The sequence below is a fragment of the Gadus morhua genome, chromosome 19 (genome assembly GCF_902167405.1).
Source record: "Gadus morhua chromosome 19, gadMor3.0, whole genome shotgun sequence".
Classification (NCBI taxonomy): Eukaryota; Metazoa; Chordata; class Actinopteri; order Gadiformes; family Gadidae; genus Gadus; species Gadus morhua.
In genome coordinates, this window is record NC_044066.1 from 4054383 (window position 1) to 4069781 (window position 15399).

Genomic DNA, 15399 nt, shown 5'->3' on the forward strand with positions numbered 1-15399 from the left:
TGATATAAAGTTCTCAATTGTGTTCCTGCCATGACATGGTTCTACTGTCCAAATTTGACAAAAGAATAAAAATATCACTTTTAAATGGTCAAATTGGTCATTGGCTAGGCTGAATGCCAGCAGCAAATGCAGAAACCCATTTTGATGCCTTTTCAGGAGCCGCTGCTTCGGTCTAATGCAACGCTACAGTTCAGTGTGGAGTCTTTTTATTAGATCTTTAGTATCCAGCTATCAGCTTCCTGAACACCAGCAGAAGCCCCCAAACTACGAGCAGCAGCCTCCTTATTTCAAGACGTCATCTGAATTTGTTTTGAATTCACCTCTTTAAAATTCACGTCTGGCAATACAGAAATTGAAACTAATTTAGATAAAAAAGGTTGCACTACTCGACAAGTGGTCAAATGACTGAAGAACCAGAACATTCAATGGCCTGGCCCACTGTTCCACCTCTAGCAGGAGGCTTCTCCTCTCACCTGGCTGCCCATACCATGTTAAAAGGGTCCTGGAGATGGTCTGGTCACATAAGCTCTTCCTCTACGATGTCCAGAGCCCCCCACTCACTCTGAAACACAACACTCAACACCAGGAACTACAGTCAATATTAGCTATTTGTAATACTCAAAATATCACAACCAGGAGCAGGATACTCAACTAGACCAAGGAAGAATAAGCCCTAGTTAACCACTAGGTGGGGGGTGGATTAACCAATACTAGCCACACTTATCCACATCTACTTTGCTACCAAACACTGCGTGGATCTCTGACACCATAGGGTTTTCCCGCTCAATCAGAGTGCTTCCAGTGCAATCATACATGTTTAATAATCCTGATACCTGCGGACTCCATCATGAACAACATGCATAGATGTCAAGTCTGCTGTTCCAACTCATTAGGCACGCTGATTATGATTGAGTTGCACCTTGTTTCAAACCAATCAGTGCCTGATCAGAATGGGATTGGATGTGAATCCTTATATAAAGCTTCAGCAGCATTCCTCATTTTACTGGAGTTGTAGTGGCAGGCTCACAGGCGTACTACAGTTGCTCGCCAGCTCAACAATGGCTTTAATAATGAGGTAAATTCTTTATTTTGGAGTACTTTATTTTGTTATCAATGGCATGGACATGTTAAAATATGTTTTTATTCATATAACAGGGTACTTCAATTGTCTCTACTCCTTGATGTGGGCTGTCAAGTACATGGTGAGTTCAGGCTGAAGTATTAATTTAAATAGGCAGGTATCCATGTGCTAACAAGTATGCACAACAGCTTACAGGATCGGATATGCTGAGCCGGAGATGCCTACGTATGGGCTGCAGCAGCCTGCTAGCTACAAGCCACAGCAACCTCCTAGCTACAAGCCTCACCCCCAGCAGCAGCATCCTAGCGACAAGCCCCAGCAGCATCCTAGCTACAAGCCGCAGCAACATCCTAGCGACAAGCCCCAGCAGCAGCAACATCCTAGCTACAAGCCCCAGCAGCAGCAATATCCTAGCGACCAGCAGCAGCAGCAGCAACATCCTAGCTTCAAGCCCCAGCAGCAGCAACATCCTAGCTACAAGCCCCAGCCCCAGCAGCCTTCTAGCTACAAGCCCCAGCAGCCTTCTAGCTACAAGCCACAGGAGCCTAGCTACGACCACCAGCAGCAGCCCCAGCCCCAGCAGCAGCAGCAGCAGCAGCAGCAACATCCTAGCTACAAGCCCCAGCAGCAGCAGCAGCAGCAACATCCTAGCTACGAGCCCCAGCAGCAGCAGCAACATCCTAGCTACAAGCCCCAGCAGCAGCAGCCTTCTAGCTACAAGCCCCAGCAGCAGCAGCAGCAGCAGCAACATCCTAGCTACAAGCCCCAGCAGCAGCAGCAACATCCTAGCTACAAGCCCCAGAAGCAGCAGCAGCAGCCTTCTAGCTACAAGCCCCAGGAGCCTTCTAGCTACAAGCCACAGGAGCCTAGCTACGACCAGCAACAGCCCCAGCAGCGTCCTAGCTACAAGCCCCAGCAGCAGCAGAAACATCCTAGCTACAAGCCCCAGAAGCAGCAGCAGCAGCCTTCTAGCTACAAGCCCCAGGAGCCTTCTAGCTATATGCCACAGGAGCCTAGCTACGACCAGCAACAGCCCCAGCAGCAGCAGCATCCTAGCGACAAACAACAACAACAGCAGCAGCAGCAGCAGCATCCTAGCGACAAGCAGCAGCAACATCCTAGCTACAAGCCCCAGCAGCAGCAGCAACATCCTAGCTACAAGCCCCAGCAGCAGCAGCAACATCATCCTAGCTACAAGCCGCCGCAGCAGCAGCAGCAGCAGCAACATCCTAGCTACAAGCCCCAGAAGCAGCAGCAGCAGCCTTCTAGCTACAAGCCCCAGGAGCCTAGCTACGAGCAGCAACAGCCCCAGCAGCAGCATCCTAGCTACAAGCCCCAGCAGCAGCAGCAACATCCCATTTACAAGCCCCAGCAGCAGCCTTCTAGCTACAAGCCACAGGAGCCTAGCTACGAGCAGCAGCAGCAGCAGCAGCAGCATCCTAGCTACAAGCCCCAGCAGCAGCAACATCCTAGCTACAAGCCCCAGCAGCAGCAGCAGCAGCAACATCCTAGCTACAAGCCCCAGCAGCAGCAGCAGCAGCAACATCCTAGCTACAAGCCCCAGCAGCAGCAGCAGCAGCAACATCCTAGCTACAAGCCCCAGAAGCAGCAGCAGCAGCCTTCTAGCTACAAGCCCCAGGAGCCTTCTAGCTATATGCCACAGGAGCCTAGCTATGACCAGCAACAGCCCCAGCAGCATCCTAGCTACAAACAGCAGCAGCAGCAGCAGCATCCTAGCGACAAGCAGCAGCAGCAACATCCTAGCTACAAGCCCCAGCATCAGCAGCCGCAGCAGCAGCAGCAACATCCTAGCTACAAGCCGCAGCAGCAACATCCTAGCTACAAGCCCCAGCAGCAGCAGCAACATCCTAGCTACAAGCCCCAGCAGCAGCAACATCCTAGCTACAAGCCCCAGAAGCAGCAGCAGCAGCAGCCTTCTAGCTACAAGCCCCAGGAGCCTTCTAGTTATAAGCCACAGGAGCCTAGCTACGACCAGCAACAGCCCCAGCAGCAGCAGCATCCTAGCGACAAGCCCCAGCAGCAGCAGCATCCTAGCGACAAGCCCCAGCAGCAGCAGCATCCTAGCGACAAGCCCCAGCAGCAGCAACATCCCATTTACAAGCCCCAGCAGCAGCAGCAGCAACATCCCATTTACAAGCCCCAGCAGCAGCAGCAGCAACATCCCATTTACAAGCCCCAGCAGCAGCAACATCCCATCTACAAGCCGCAGCAGCAGCCGCAGCAACATCCTAGCTACAAGCCCCAGCAGCCGCAGCAACATCCTAGCTACAAGCCGCAGCAGCCGCAGCAGCATCCTAGCTACAAGCCGCAGCAGCCCCAGCAGCATCCTAGCTACAAGCCCCAGCCCCAGCAGCATTCTAGCTACAAGCCCCAGCAGCAGCAACATCCTAGCTACAAGCCCCAGCCCCAGCAGCATTCTAGCTACAAGCCCCAGCAGCCTTCTAGCTACAAGCCACAGGAGCCTAGCTACGACCACCACCACCAGCAGCAGCAGCAGCAACATCCTAGCTACAAGCCCCAGCAGCAGCAGCAGCAACATCCTAGCTACAAGCCCCAGCAGCAGCAGCAACATCCTAGCTACAAGCCCCAGCAGCAGCAGCCTTCTAGCTACAAGCCCCAGCAGCAGCCGCAGCAACATCCTAGCTACAAGCCCCAGCAGCAGCAGCAGCAGCAACATCCTAGCTACAAGCCCCAGAAGCAGCAGCAGCAGCAGCAGCAGCAGCCTTCTAGCTACAAGCCCCAGGAGCCTTCTAGCTACAAGCCACAGGAGCCTAGCTACGACCAGCAACAGCCCCAGCAGCAGCAGCATCCTAGCTACCATCAGCAGCAGCAGCAGCAGCAGAAACATCCTAGCTACAAGCCCCAGAAGCAGCAGCAGCCTTCTAGCTACAAGCCCCAGGAGCCTTCTAGCTATATGCCACAGGAGCCTAGCTACGACCAGCAACAGCCCCAGCAGCAGCAGCATCCTAGCGACAAACAACAACAACAGCAGCAGCAGCAGCATCCTAGCGACAAGCCCCAGCAGCAACATCCTAGCTACAAGCCCCAGCAGCAGCAGCAACATCCTAGCTACAAGCCCCAGCAGCAGCAGCAGCAACATCATCCTAGCTACAAGCCGCAGCAGCCGCAGCAGCCGCAGCAGCCGCAGCAGCAGCAACATCCTAGCTACAAGCCCCAGAAGCAGCAGCAGCAGCCTTCTAGCTACAAGCCCCAGGAGCCTAGCTACGAGCAGCAACAGCCCCAGCAGCAGCAGCATCCTAGTGACAAGCCCCAGCAGCAACATCCTAGCTACAAGCCCCAGCAGCAGCAGCAACATCCCATTTACAAGCCCCAGCAGCAGCAGCAACATCCCATTTACAAGCCCCAGCAGCAGCAGCAGCCTTCTAGCTACAAGCCACAGGAGCCTAGCTACGAGCAGCAGCAGCAGCAGCAGCATCCTAGCTACAAGCCCCAGCAGCAGCAGCATCCTAGCTACAAGCCCCAGCAGCAGCAACATCCTAGCTACAAGCCCCAGCAGCAGCTCCAGCAGCAACATCCTAGCTACAAGCCCCAGCAGCAGCAGCAGCAGCAACATCCTAGCTACAAGCCCCAGCAGCAGCAGCCTTCTAGCTACAAGCCCCAGGAGCCTTCTAGCTATATGCCACAGGAGCCTAGCTATGACCAGCAACAGCCCCAGCAGCATCCTAGCTACAAACAGCAGCAGCAGCAGCATCCTAGCGACAAGCAGCAGCAACATCCTAGCTACAAGCCCCAGCATCAGCATCAGCAGACGCAGCAGCAACATCCTAGCTACAAGCCCCAGCATCAGCAGACGCAGCAGCAACATCCTAGCTACAAGCCCCAGCAGCAGCAGCAACATCCTAGCTACAAGCCCCAGCAGCAGCAGCAACATCCTAGCTACAAGCCCCAGCAGCAGCAGCAACATCCTAGCTACAAGCCCCAGCAGCAGCAACATCCTAGCTACAAGCCCCAGCAGCAGCAACATCCTAGCTACAAGCCCCAGAAGCAGCAGCAGCCTTCTAGCTACAAGCCCCAGGAGCCTTCTAGTTATAAGCCACAGGAGCCTAGCTACGACCAGCAACAGCAGCAGCAGCAGCAGCATCCTAGCGACAAGCCCCAGCAGCAGCAGCATCCTAGCGACAAGCCCCAGCAGCAGCAGCATCCCATTTACAAGCCCCAGCAGCAGCAACATCCCATTTACAAGCCCCAGCAGCAGCAACATCCCATTTACAAGCCCCAGCAGCAGCAACATCCCATCTACAAGCCGCAGCAGCAGCAGCAGCAACATCCTAGCCACAAGCCGCAGCAGCCGCAGCAACATCCTAGCTACAAGCCGCAGCAGCCGCAGCAACATCCTAGCTACAAGCCGCAGCAGCCCCAGCAGCATCCTAGCTACAAGCCCCAGCCGCAGCCGCAGCATCCAAGCTACAAGCATCCTAGCTACAAGCCCCAACAGCAACTCAGAAGTTGAGAAGTTTGCATTCTGTATCTTTTGCTTCATTGAAAATTCCATCAAATCCTTCAATGATATAAAGTTCTCAATTGTGTTCCTGCCATGACATGGTTCTACTGTACAAATTTGACAAAAGAATAAAAATATCACTTTTAAATGGTCAAATTGGTCATTGGCTAGGCTGAATGCCAGCAGCAAATGCAGAAACCCATTTTGATGTCTTTTCAGGAGCCGCTGCTTTGGTCTAATGCAACGCTACAGTTCAGTATGGAGTCTTTTTATTAGATCTTTAGTATCTAGCTATCGGCTTCCTGAACACCAGCAGAAGCCCCCAAACTACGAGCAGCAGCCTCCTTATTTCAAGACGTCATCTGAATGTGTTTTGAATTCACCTCTTTAAAATTCACGTCTGGCAATACAGAAATTCAAACTAATTTAGATGCAAAAGGTTGCACTACTCGACAAGTGGTCAAATGACTGAAGAACCAGAACATTCAATGGCCTGGCCCACTGTTCCACCTCTAGCAGGAGGCTTCTCCTCTCACCTGGCTGACCATACCATGTTAAAAGGGTCCTGGAGATGGTCTGGTCACATAAGCTCTTCCTCTACGATGTCCAGAGCCCCCCACTCACTCTGAAACACAACACTCAACACCAGGAACTACAGTCAATATTAGCTATTTGTAATACTCAAAATATTACAACCAGGAGCAGGATACTCTCAACTAGACCAATGAAGAATAAGCCCTAGTTAACCACTAGGTGGGGGGTGGATTAACCAATACTAGCCACACTTATCCACATCTACTTTGCTACCAAACACTGCGTGGATCTCTGACACCAGGGGCGATTCTAGGTAGTGTGGGGGCCCTAGGCAGAGGATTGTTGACGGGGGCATAGACGTCGGAACTAGGGTTGCGGGGGGTGCGGCCGCACCCCCTCCCACCCGCCCCCCCCCCCCATCAGCCTCCCTACCCACAGCATTATGCATAAAAAATAAAAATAAAGAATCTGAATTTAAACTGAATTTGTCTGACTTACTACATTTATCTCATAATGCACAGATCATGTGACATGCAACCAGGCTGCGCTGACAGCTCAGTGTGACGTAGGCTAAAATAAACAAAGTCTTTTGTTTCGCGGGCATTGTTGTTTTGATATGATCGCGCGCATTGTTGTTAGCTTACAAGACATGTTCAATGAATCAGCAATGTCTCAGAAAAGAATTTCAGATTTTTTTTTAAAACCGGCGCCGCCTGACCCAGCTAAACGTCCGAGACAGACACCTGAACCCTGTGTGCCAGCAACCGGACAGCAGCAGGCAGCCGAAAGACCCGCCGGTCCTCATCCTCCCTCCCCAGTGCTACCCGGTGCTAGCCAAGAGGCAATATCATCCAAACCACCACAGGATTACAATTTTCCTGCCAGGAAGTTCAGCGGTGAGAACTTCAGTCGTTTCTGCAAGGCCGCCTGGTTCAGTGAGTGGCAGTGGCTGGAGTACATAGCGGGCAGTGATGGCATTGTGTGTGGTGTGTGCAGGTCAGCTGTCAAAAGCAAGTTGGTCGGGTCAGACACCGACAGTCTGTTTTTGAAAGATAGGGTTATATCTGTCGCGGCATCCGAGCGCTCTTTCTCTGCCTTGCGCAGATTGAAAACATGGCTGCGCAATACCATGAAGCAGGAAAGACTCACGCATTTGGCCATTATGAATGCGCATAGTGACCTCATTGATGAATGCGATGTTTCGGCCCTGCTTGAAGAATTCATCAGCAGGTCAACTGAGAGAAGGTCCACTTTTGGAAAAGTGTGAAAGCCCTTTGGAGCGCAAACTGTTCTTTTTCTGAATGCTGTTTTTATAGCCTAGTGTTATGTGTTTTAATAAAGGCTTGAGTTATTCATTTATTTTGTTTCATTTTCTTAACAATTAAGATGCTGCATTATAGTTCGTTAATCATTGATACTGTAAGTGTGCGTCTCTCCCCGACCCTCCCAAAAAAAAATCCCGCCCCCCCTCTCAGAAAATAGTTCCGACGTGCCTGGACGGGGGGGGGGTAGCGATTGTTGACGGGGGGGGGTGTATGGAGCGATTGTTGACGGGGGGGGGGGGGAGTGTAGAGCGATTTTTTTTTTTTTTTTTTCAAGTCATTTGGCACACTGATTATGATTGAGTTGCACCTTGTTTCAAACCAATCAGTGCCTGATCAGAATGGGATTAGATGTGAATCCTTATATAAAGCTTCAGCAGCATTCCTCATTTTACTGGAGTTGTAGTGGCAGGCTCACAGGCGTACTACAGTTGCTCGCCACCTCAACAATGGCTTTAATAATGAGGTAAATTCTTTATTTTGGAGTACTTTATTTTGTTATCAATGGCATGGACATGTTAAAATATGTTTTTATTCATATAACAGGGTACTTCAATTGTCTCTACTCCTTGATGTGGGCTGTCAAGTACATGGTGAGTTCAGGCTGAAGTATTAATTTAAATAGGCAGGTATCCATGTGCTAACAAGTATGCACAACAGCTTACAGGATTGGATATGCTGAGCCGGAGATGCCTACGTATGGGCTGCAGCAGCCTGCTAGCTACAAGCCACAGCAACCTCCTAGCTACAAGCCCCACCCCCAGCAGCAGCTTCCTAGCGACAAGCCCCAGCAGCATCCTAGCTACAAGCCGCAGCCCCAGCAGCAGCAACATCCTAGCGACAAGCCCCAGCAGCAGCAGCAACATCCTAGCTACAAGCCCCAGCAGCAGCAGCAACATCCTAGCTACAAGCCCCAGCAGCAGCAGCAACATCCTAGCTACAAGCCCCAGCAGCAGCAACATCCTAGCTACAAGCCCCAGCAGCCTTCTAGCTACAAGCCCCAGCAGCCTTCCAGCTACAAGCCCCAGCAGCCTTCTAGCTACAAGCCACAGGAGCCTAGCTACGACCACCACCAGCAGCCCCAGCCCCAGCCCCAGCAGCAGCAGCAGCAGCAACATCCTAGCTACAAGCCCCAGCAGCAGCAGCAACATCCTAGCTACAAGCCCCAGCAGCAGCAGCAGCAGCAACATCCTAGCTACAAGCCCCAGCAGCAGCAGCAGCAGCAGCAACATCCTAGCTACAAGCCCCAGCAGCAGCAACATCCCATTTACAAGCCACAGGAGCCTAGCTACGACCAGCAACAGCCGCAGCAGCATCCTAGCTACAAACAGCAGCATCCTAGCAACAAGCAGCAGCAGCAGCAGCAACATCCTAGCTACAAGCCCCAGCAGCAGCAGCAACATCCTAGCTACAAGCCCCAGCAGCAGCTCCAGCAGCAGCAGCAACATCCTAGCTACAAGCCCCAGCAGCAGCAGCAACATCCTAGCTACAAGCCCCTGAAGCAGCAGCAGCAGCCTTCTAGCTACAAGGCCCAGGAGCCTTCTAGCTATATGCCACAGGAGCCTAGCTATGACCAGCAACAGCCCCAGCAGCAGCAGCATCCTAGCGACAAACAGCAGCAGCAGCATCCTAGCGACAAGCAGCAGCAACATCCTAGCTACAAGCCCCAGCAGCAGCAACATCCTAGCTACAAGCCCCAGCAGCAGCGGCAGCAGCAGCAACGTCATCCTAGCTACAAGCCCCAGCAGCGGCAGCAGCAGCAGCAACATCCTAGCTACAAGCCCCAGAAGCAGCAGCAGCAGCCTTCTAGCTACAAGCCCCAGGAGCCTTCTAGCTACAAGCCACAGGAGCCTAGCTACGAGCAGCAACAGCCGTAGCAGCAGCAGCATCCTAGCGACAAGCCCCAGCCCCAGCAGCAGCAGCAACATCCTAGCTACAAGCCCCAGCAGCGGCAGCAGCAGCAGCAACATCCTAGCTACAAGCCCCAGAAGCAGCAGCAGCAGCAGCAGCCTTCTAGCTACAAGCCCCAGGAGCCTTCTAGCTACAAGCCACAGGAGCCTAGCTACGACCACCACCAGCAGCAGCAGCATCCTAGCTACAAACCGCAGCAGCAACATCCTAGCTACAAGCCCCAGCAGCAGCAACATCCTAGCTACAAGCCCCAGCAGCAGCAACATCCTAGCTACAAGCCCCAGCAGCAGCAACATCCTAGCTACAAGCCCCAGCAGCAGCAGCAACCCCAGCAGCAGCAGCAGCAACATCCTAGCTACAAGCCCCAGCAGCAGCAGCAGCAGCAACATCCTAGCTACAAGCCCCAGAAGCAGCAGCAGCAGCCTTCTAGCTACAAGCCCCAGGAGCCTAGCTACGACCAGCAACAGCCCCAGCAGCAGCAGCATCCTAGCTACAAGCAGCAGCAGCAGCAACATCCTAGCTACAAGCCCCAGCAGCAGCAGCAGCAGCAACATCCTAGCTACAAGCCCCAGCAGCAGCAACATCCCATTTACAAGCCACAGGAGCCTAGCTTCGACCAGCAACAGCCGCAGCAGCATCCTAGCTACAAACAGCAGCATCCTAGCGACAAGCAGCAGCAGCAGCAGCAACTTCCTAGCTACAAGCCCCAGCAGCAGCAGCAGCAGCAACATCCTAGCGACAAGCCCCAGCAGCAGCCCCAGCAGCAGCAGCAACATCCTAGCTACAAGCCCCAGCAGCAGCAGCAACAACCTAGCTACAAGCCCCTGAAGCAGCAGCAGCCTTCTAGCTACAAGCCCCAGGAGCCTTCTAGCTATATGCCACAGGAGCCTAGCTATGACCAGCCCCAGCAGCAGCAGCATCCTAGCGACAAGCAGCAGCAGCATCCTAGCGACAAGCAGCAGCAACATCCTAGCGACAAGCCCCAGCAGCAGCAACATCCTAGCTACAAGCCCCAGCAGCAACATCCTAGCTACAAGCCCCAGCAGCAGCAGCAGCAACATCCCATTTACAAGCCCCAGCAGCAGCAGCAGCAGCAGCAGCAGCAGCAGCAGCAGCAGCAGCAGCAGCAGCAGCAGCAGCCTTCTAGCTACAAGCCACAGGAGCCTTGCTACGACCACCAGCAGCAGCAGCAGCAGCAGCAGCATCCTAGCGACAAGCAGCAGCAACATCCTAGCTACAAGCCCCAGCAGCAGCAGCAACATCCTAGCTACAAGCCCCAGCAGCAGCTCCAGCAGCAACATCCTAGCTACAAGCCCCAGCAGCAGCTCCAGCAGCAACATCCTAGCTACAAGCCCCAGCAGCAGCTCCAGCAGCAACATCCTAGCTACAAGCCCCAGCAGCAGCAGCAGCAGCAGCAAAATCCTAGCTACAAGCCCCAGCAGCAGCAGCCTTCTAGCTACAAGCCCCAGGAGCCTTCTAGCTATATGCCACAGGAGCCTAGCTACGACCAGCAACAGCAGCAGCAGCAGCATCCTAGCTACAAACAACAGCAGCAGCAGCATCCTAGCGACAAGTAGCAGCAACATCCTAGCTACAAGCCCCAGCAGCAGCAGCAACATCCTAGCTACAAGCCCCAGCAGCAGCAGCAACATCCTAGCTACAAGCCCCAGCAGCAGCAGCAACATCCTAGCTACAAGCCCCAGCAGCAGCAACATCCTAGCTACAAGCCCCAGCAGCAGCAACATCCTAGCCACAAGCCCCAGCAGCAGCAGCAGCAACATCATCCTAGCTACAAGCCGCAGCAGCAGCAGCAACATCCTAGCTACTAGCCGCAGCATCCTAGCTACAAGCCCCAGCCGCAGCCGCAGCATCCAAGCTACAAGCATCCTAGCTACAAGCCCCAGCAGCAACTCAGAAGTTGAGAAGTTTGCATTCTGTACCTTTGCTTCATTGAAAATTCCATCAAATCCTTCAATGATGTAAAGTTCTCAATTGTGTTCCTGCAATGACATGGTTCTACTGTCCAAATTTGACAAAAGAATAAAAATAGCACTTTTAAATGGTCAAATTAGTCATTGGCAGGGCTGAATGCCAGCAGCAAATGCAGAAACCCATTTTGATGCCTTTTCAGGAGCCGCTGCTTTGGTCTAATGCTAAAAGCAGATGACGTCTAATTTCAAGACGTCATCTGAATGTGTTTTGAATTCACCTCTTTAAAATTCACGTCTGGCAATACAGAAATTCAAACGTTCACTAATTTAGATACAAAAGGTTGCACTACTCTACAAGTGGTCAAATGACTGAAGAACCAGAACATTCAATGGCCTGGCCCACTGTTCCACCTCTAGCAGGAGGCTTCTCCTCTCACCTGGCTGCTCATACCATGTTAAAAGGGTCCTAGAGATGGTCTGGTCACATAAGCTCTTCCACTACGATGTCCAGAGCCCCCCACTCACTCTAAAACGCAACACTCAACACCAGGAACTACAGTCAATATTAGCTATTTGTAATAAAAATATTACAACCAGGAGCAGGATACTCTCAACTAGACCAAGGAAGAATAAGCCCTAGTTAACCACTAGGTGGGGGGTGGATTAACCAATACTAGCCACACTTATCCACATCTACTTTGCTACCAAACACTGCGTGGATCTCTGACACCATAGGGTTTTCCCGCTCTATCAGAGTGCTTCCAGTGCAATCATACATGTTTAATAATCCTGATACCAGCGGACTCCATCATGAACAACATGCATAGATGTCAAGTCTGCTGTTCCAACTCATTAGGCACACTGATTATGATTGAGTTGCACCTTGTTTCAAACCAATCAGTGCCTGGTCAGAATGGGATTAGATGTGAATCCTTATATAAAGCTTCAGCAGCATTCCTCATTTCACTGGAGTTGTAGTGGCAGGCTCACAGGCGTACTACAGTCGCTCGCTACCTCAACCATGGCTTTAATAATGAGGTAAATTCTTTATTTTGGAGTACTTCATTTTGTTATCAGTGGCATGGACACGTTAAAATATGTTTTTATTCATATAACAGGGTACTTCAATTGTCTCTACTCCTTGATGTGGGCTGTCAAGTACATGGTGAGTTCAGGCTGAAGTATTAATTTAAATAGGCAGGTATCCATGTGCTAACAAGTATGCATAACAGCTTACAGGATCGGATATGCTGAGCCGGAGATGCCTACGTATGGGCTGCAGCAGCCTGCTAGCTAGAAGCCCCAGGAGCCTTCTAGCTATATGCCACAGGAGCCTAGCTACGACCAGCAACAGCCCCAGCAGCAGCAGCAGCATCCTAGCTACAAACAGCAGCAGCATCCTAGCGACAAGCAGCAGCAACATCCTAGCTACAAGCCCCAGCAGCAGCAGCAACATCCTAGCTACAAGCCCCAGCAGCAGCAGCAACATCCTAGCTACAAGCCCCAGCAGCAGCAGCAGCAGCAACATCCTAGCTACAAGCCCCAGAAGCAGCAGCAGCCTTCTAGCTACAAGCCCCAGGAGCCTTCTAGCTATAAGCCACAGGAGCCTAGCTACGACCAGCAACAGCGACAAGCCCCAGCAGCAGCATCCTAGCGACAAGCCCCAGCAGCAGCAGCAGCATCCTAGCGACAAGCCGCAGCAGCAACATCCTAGCTACAAGCCCCAGCAGCAGCAACATCCCATTTACAAGCCCCAGCAGCAGCAGCAGCAACATCCCATTTACAAGCCCCAGCAGCAGCAACATCCCATTTACAAGCCCCAGCAGCTGCATAGCTACAAGCCCCAGCCCCAGAAGCAGCAGCAACATCCTAGCTACAAGCCCCAGAAGCAGCAGCAACATCCTAGCTACAAGCCCCAGAAGCAGCAGCATCCTGGCTACAAGCCACAGCAGCAGCAGCAGCAGCAGCATCCTAGCTACAAGCCGCAGCAGCCCCTGCAGCATCCTAGCTACAAGCCCCAGCAGCATTCTAGCTACAAGCCCCAGCAGCCTCCTAGCTACAAGCCCCAGCCGCAGCCGCAGCATCCAAGCTACAAGCATCCTAGCTACAAGCCCCAGCAGCAACTCAGAAGTTGAGAAGTTTGCATTCTGTAACTTTGCTTCATTGAAAATTCCATCAAATCCTTCAATGGTATAAAGTTCTCAATTGTGTTCCTGCCATGACATGGTTCTACGGTCCAAATTTGACAAAAGAATAAAAATATCACTTTTAAATAGTCAAATTGGTCATTGGCTAGGCTGAATGCCAGCAGCAAATTCAGAAACCTATTTTGATGCCTTTTCAGGAGCCGCTGCTTTGGTCTAATGCAACGTTACAGTTCAGTATGGAGTCTTTTTATTAGATCTTTAGTATCTAGCTACCAGCCGCATCAGCTTCCTGAACACCAGCAGAAGCCCCCAAACTACGAGCAGCAGCCTCCTTATTTCAAGACGTCATCTGAATGTGTTTTGAATTCACCTCTGGCAATACAGAAATTCAAACGTTCACTAATTTAGATACATAAGGTTGCACTACTCTACAAGTGGTCAAACGACTGAAGAACCAGAAAATTCAATGGCCTGGCCCACTGCTCCACCTCTAGCAGAAGGCTTCTCCTCTCACCTGGCTGTCAGATCCGTCAATTCTACCACCACCTGAAAGGTGCCAGTGAAACCTGTATCCAGTAATGGTTGTAAAAGGCTGGTGAGACTCGCTCAGCCCCTTACTATCTTGCATCAGACGCCTACCCCACTTACATCAGTGCCCTACCCCTGGGCATAACCCATAGCCAGGGATGTGGCGTGCGGATCGCGTCTGTTATGATAGCTCTCCTCTGGGATCCGTGCACTTAGTGAATTTGCTGAGATTGTTCTATTTCATGTAGGCTATGCCATCTAGGCTTCGCCTTATGGGCTAGAAAAATTAAACTATGCACCAATCAGCGTGGGCACCGCCCACATTTCCCACGGTATCGTGTCTATACCGTGTCTATACGGTGTATACCGTCGCTCATCCTCTCTTTTCTTTCAGCTCTTGTGCTTATCAGCGTAAAATCGAGATTACATTAAAATGACCGACAAAACGGATCTCCCAACCCTAAAACTGCCTTGACTCACAGGGGTGAGTCAAGGCAGTTTGCCTGTTCACGTTGCAATGGTCAGCATGGGAACGCACGCCCTTGCCCAGCTAAAGATAAGAGATGCAGGAAATGCAACAAATTAGGGCACTTCGAGGCCGTCTGTCAAAGTAAATCACTAAAAGAAGTCAATGTCACGTCTGACTGTACCGAGGAGTACAGTGAAGATGCATTTTTCGTTGGTGCTGTAATGGAGGCGACAACAGACGTGATTGAGCAGCCTGGCTCAGAAAATGAGTGGCTGGTGGAATTGCCAAAACCACTCGTTACCAGCCCAGGAGGTGAAGTGCAATGTGTGGGCAGAGTCCTTGCCACAAGTCCATACAAGGGACAGCATTACAAGTACTGGGTGACTGTTAAAAGGGGGCCGTACTCACATAGTCTACTGGGATGCAGTGTCGCTAAGAGAATAGGCCTGGTGATGAAAGTCAATGCTGTTGCATCAGATCTGCTAGAGGGTGTGTTTGGGGACATCGGCCTGTTCAAGTGTGTTCCTGTGAAGATTGAATTGAAGCCGGATGCAGAGCCCTACACCCTGACAACGTCGCGCCGTATCCCGTTTCTTCTCCTGCCAAAAGTTGAAGCCGAATTGCGACGCATGCTGTTCCTGGGCATAATCGGGGCGGTCACGGACCCCACGGATTGGTGTGCCCCGATGGACCCTGTCGAAAAGAAGAACAAAGAAGTAAGAGACCTAAAACGTCTACGCACACTCTTTTTTTTTTTAACAAGGCAGTAAAGCCTGAGAGGTACATTTTGCCAACGCTTGAGGACATCGCTCCAAAGCTGGCTGGAGCAAAGATATTCTCCACTCTCGACGCTTCATGCGGATTTTGGCAAATCCCGTTGGAGGAGAATAGCCGCAAGCTGACAACGTTCTTTACTCCCATTAGCAGGTTCTGTTTCCGTAGACTCCCATTCGGGATAACGTCAGCCCCAGAAATTTTTCAAAGACAGATGTC

The 15399-nt window shown here is 51.9% G+C and overlaps 2 long non-coding RNA genes across 2 annotated transcripts; both read left to right on the forward strand.

Annotated features, from left to right (window-relative positions):
- Positions 1-1014: 1014 nt before the first annotated feature.
- On the forward strand, positions 1015-1440 carry LOC115531837 (uncharacterized). The gene is made up of 3 exons (XR_003973950.1): positions 1015-1075; positions 1156-1202; positions 1270-1440. It is a non-coding gene; the product is annotated as an uncharacterized LOC115531837 (long non-coding RNA).
- Positions 1441-7777: 6337 nt separating this feature from the next.
- On the forward strand, positions 7778-12646 carry LOC115531838 (uncharacterized). Its single transcript, XR_003973951.1, has 3 exons — positions 7778-7886; positions 7967-8013; positions 12495-12646. It is a non-coding gene; the product is annotated as an uncharacterized LOC115531838 (long non-coding RNA).
- Positions 12647-15399: the final 2753 nt, after the last annotated feature.